Source organism: Triticum dicoccoides, chromosome 1A, assembly GCF_002162155.2.
Source record: "Triticum dicoccoides isolate Atlit2015 ecotype Zavitan chromosome 1A, WEW_v2.0, whole genome shotgun sequence".
Taxonomy (NCBI): Eukaryota; Viridiplantae; Streptophyta; class Magnoliopsida; order Poales; family Poaceae; genus Triticum; species Triticum dicoccoides.
In genome coordinates, this window is record NC_041380.1 from 120,553,042 (window position 1) to 120,558,100 (window position 5,059).

A 5,059-nucleotide genomic window follows, 5' to 3' on the forward strand; every position below is an offset into this window, starting at 1 on the left:
GGATTCCTCCTTCGGCGACCAAATGGCCGGCGGAAGGCATCTACGTGGAGCTGGGACTCGCCCGCATCCATTTGTGCAAACGGCAGGGGCTGAGGTGGCCCGAGCTCGCCGGAGGCAAGCTCGCGGCGGTGGCCGGAGTTCGGGCAATGATTCAAACGTCGCTATGGTGCACGGCAGGAGCAACGGTTGGTTGCTCTGGGCCCGTGGAGCTGTGTTGAGCACGGTGACACGCTCGGTTTTGAGCTTGGGCGGCTGCGGCGATGGCGGTGACATGGCCGACGGGCGGAAGCTTTCGGCTCCGGTGAAGAGCATGGTTAGGGGACACGTTCGGCAGCAAGAAGAGAGGGGAAAGACGGCGGGGCTCACTGGGGGTCGGAAGAGAAGGTCAGCGGGCTCGGGGGCGCGCCAGACGTTGCGAATCGCCGGCGGTGATTGGCGGCGCCCGAGGTGGAAGATGAGCTCAAAGGCGTCACCACTGTGCTCCTGGGTTCGGGATCTTCCGCGTGGAGGATCTGTGTGTCGTCACGGACCTTTTGGAAACGGGGAAGGGGCGAGAAGACCACGGTGGTCACGGTGGCAGCGAACGGCGGCGACGGACCCGTTCGGGCGTGCTACAGAGAGAGAGCAGGGGAAGGGAGAGTGAGCTGCAAGAGAGGGGAAGGACCAGGGGGGCTCGGGCGTCTCCAGGCGCCCGGTCAAGGATGGGGAAGGAAGCAGGAGGTGGCGGGGAGACGTGGCCGCGGTCGGCTGTGAGGCGGGCACGCAGCAACTCCTACTGGCAGGAGCTTGAAGAAGCTCCTGGCAGTTGGGCTGGTGGGCTGGGCCGAGAGAAGCTGGGCCAGTCTACAGGGAGGCCAGGTAAGTGTTTTCCCCTCTCTTTTTCTTCTGTTTTGCATTTTTTGTAATTTGTTTTGATTTAGTTTTAGACACTAAATCATTTTTGTTGCTTCTGATAATTCTTGTAGGGACTAGTTGGATTATACCAAAGCCCCTAAGCAAAAACCAGAATTTTTGGACATATATAAAATATATCACATATATATATATCCAAGGCAAATAATTATTGTATTAATTCCAAAAGGCCAAAATAAATATTTATGGGCTCCCAAAATTATTGGTTTGAATTTTACCTCTGACCAATATTTTCAGAGAGCAACATGAACATTTTCTTGGTTCTTTTTGGAGCACTTTTTATCTGGGTCATTTCCAGAAATGATTTCTGAGGGTTTCACAAATCCCCATTTCCAATTTAAATGGAATTTAAACATGATGCACAAATGACTAGCTAGTCTAGGATCATACCAGAACTAGGGATGTGACACCAAAGTAATCTCGGCATGGAACACTGGACAGCGGTCAAGAATATCCTGAAGTACTTGAAAATGACTAAGGATATGTTTCTCATCTATGGAGGTGACGAAGAGCTCGTCGTAAAGGGTTACGTCGATGCTAGCTTCAACACAGATCTGGATGACTCTAAGTCACAAAACGGATACATGTATATTTTGAATGGTGGGGCAATCAGCTGGTGCAGTTGCAAGCAAAGCGTCATGGCGGGATCTACATGTGAAGCGGAGTACATGGCAGCCTCGGAGGCAGCACAAGAAGCAATCTGGGTGAAGGAGTTCATTACCGACCTAGGAGTTATTACCAATGCGTCGGGTCCGATGACTCTCTTCTGTGACAACACTGGAGCTATTGCCCTTGCCAAGGAGCCCAGGTTTCATAGGAAGACCACGCATATCAAGCGTCGCTTCAACTCCATTCGTGAAAATGTTCAAAATGGAGACATAGATATTTGCAAAGTGCATACGGACCTGAATGTCGCAGATCCGTTGACTAAACCTCTTCCTCGAGCAAAACATGATCAACACCAGAACTCTATGGGTGTTAGATTCATCACAATGTAACTAGATTATTGACTCTAGTGCAAGTGGGAGACTGTTGGAAATATGCCCTAGAGGCAATAATAAAATGGTTATTATTATATTTCCTTGTTCATGATAATTGTCTATTGTTCATGTTATAATTGTGTTATCCGGAAATCGTAATACATGTGTGAATATATAGACCACAACATGTCGCTAGTGAACCTCTAGTTAACTAGCTCGTTGATCAATAGATAGTCACGGTTTCCTGACTATGGACATTTGATGTCATTGATAACGGGATCACATCATTAGGAGAATGATGTGATGGACAAGACCCAATCCTAAGCATAGCACAAGATCGTGTAGTTCGTTTGCTAGAGCTTTTCCAGTGTCAAGTATCATTTCCTTAGACCATGAGATCGTGTAACTCCCGGATGCCGTAGGAGTGCTTTGGGTGTACCAAACGTCACAACATAACTGGGTGACTATAAAGGTATGCTACAGGTATCCCCGAAAGTATCTGTTGGATTGACACGGATTGAGACTGGAATTTGTCACTCCGTATGACGGAGAGGTATCTCTGGGCCCACTCGGTAATGCATCATCATAATGAGCTCAATGTGACCAAGTGTTTGGTCACGGGATCATGCATTACGATACGAGTAAAGTGACTTGCCGGTAACGAGATTGAACGAGGTATTGGGATACCGACGATCAAATCTCGGGCAAGTAACGTACCGATTGACAAAGGGAATTGTATACGGGATTGATTGAATCCTCGACATCGTGGTTCATCCGATGAGATCATCGTGGAACATGTGGGAGCCAACATGGGTATCCAGATCCCGCTGTTGGTTATTGACCGGAGAGTCGTCTCGGTCATGTCTACGTGTCTCCCGAACCCGTAGGGTCTACACACTTAAGGTTCGGTGACGCTAGGGTTGTAGAGATGTTAGTATGCGGTAACCCAAAAGTTGTTCGGAGTCACGGATGAGATCCCGGACGTCATGAGGAGTTCCGGAATGGTCCGGAGGTAAAGATTTATATATAGGAAGTCAAGTTTCGGCCATCGGGAAGGTTTCGGGGGTAATCGGTATTGTATCGGGACCACCGAAAGGGTCCCGGGGGTCCACCGGGTGGGGCCACCTATCCCAGAGGGCCCCATGGGCTGAAGTGGGAGGGGGAACCAGCCCCTGGTGGGCTGGTGCGCCCCCCCTTGGGCCTCCCCCTGCGCCTAGGGTTGGAAACCCTAGGGGTGGGGGTGCCCCACTTGGCTTGGGGGGCAAGCCACCCCCCTTGGCCACCGGCCCCCCCTTGAGATCCAATCTCTAGGGCCGGCGCCCCCCTAGGGACCCTATATATAGTGGGGAGGGAGGGAGGGCAGCCACACCAAGTCTCTGGCGCCTCCCTCTCCCCACGTAACACCTCTCTCTCTCTCGTTGGAGCTTGGCGAAGCCCTGTCGAGATCACCGCTGCTTCCACCGCCACGCCGTCGTGCTGCTGGATCTCCATCAACCTCTCCTTCCCTTGCTGGATCAAGAAGGAGGAGACGTCTCCCCAACCGTACGTGTGTTGAACGCAGAGGTGCCGTCCGTTTGGTGCTAGGTCATCGGTGATTTGGATCACGACGAGTACGACTCCATCAACCCCGTTCTCTTGAACGCTTCCGCTCGCGATCTACAAGGGTATGTAGATGCACTCCCCTCTCCCTCGTTGCTAGATGACTTCATAGATTGATCTTGGTGATGCGTAGAAAATTTTAAAATTCTGCTACGTTCCCCAACACACGGCTCATTCCCGCAGCGCGTCGCGTCGCGTCGCGTCGCGTTGTGACGAGGCGTGGCGTGGCGAGGCGGGCGGCAGAGGAGGAGCGCGCGTGGATGTCTCTCTTGTTCTCATGCTCATACATGTGGGGAAAGAACCTCCCTTATAAAGAGGTCCAACTCCCTCTAAATTAGCAATGTGGGACTAAACTTTTATTCCACCTCTTGCCTTGCACGAGTGGGCTGCGTGGGCCTCTAGAATTTATTAGGAATTTCTGAAACTGCTATTGGGCTAGGCCCAAAATTGACAAAATTCCAGCAAAATTTCCAATGTAATCTCTACTATTAAAGAGGAATTGGAGATTGTACATTCGCACGTCCAACTCCCTCTCGATCGACCCCGCAGACAACCTCCATTACTGCCCCCCCCCCTCGGTGAAAAACGATGAAAACCCCGAAATAAAGTAGTTCACACATGCACACATCCCCCGCCAATCCAACGATCCGGAAAAGAAAATCATGTTTTGTAGTAGTGGATTCTAACCCTACTTGAAGTCCTACCCCATATCCAAACATGGAGTGTCACACAAGTAGTCAACACAAGCCAAGGCAGTGAACATTAGTCCAAACTACCCCCCGTGGGTCCAAACAAGCCAACTTGGTCAACGAAAGTCCAAGCGAGGCTTCATGGTTGACAAGTCAAAAGACGAAGTCCACATAAAAGAACAAGGCAAAGGAGAAGGCAAGAAAGGAAAGAAGCCCAACACTAAAAAAAGACACTTCCATGACATTGGCCCGAACGAAAAAAAATCTGTCATGGATGTGACACTTCTACGAAGATAATTATGACAAAAATTCATGACAGGAAATGGGTTTTTTTGTCCTGGGCGGGCCGGAGGCGCACCTGCATGACATTCTTTGGGCCGTCCACGTAAAAAATCATGGTAGTGTTGGGAAACATAGTAGAAAACAAGCAAAAATCCGCTCTACGATCACCCAGGAACAATATGAAGATGCATATAAGGTTTGGATCAACAATCATTACCGACTCTGGAGTGCATCGGAAGTAGACGAGTCGGTGTAGATTGTACTTGGAGTCCCTCGTACCGTAGATGAACGATCCCGCGAACCGCCCAAGAACGATCCCTTGAAGAGAAGACCGAAATCACGGCCTCTCTACTTGGTTGCAAGCATACGGTCTTCACGATCCGGCAACGCTTCATCGTCTAGAGCTAATCGTCATCGTAGAATTAGAGGGTGTAGATTAGAACCACACTGGACTTCTAATTATGAGGATTAGAGAATTTAGGTCAAGCTCTACTTGATCAACTAGGATCAACTAGAACTAGAGGAGGCTCCAAAACTTATGTGTTATATAGGTTAGAGAGAATAGGCGAGGGGGAAGGAGTTGGACTCCTCCCCTAC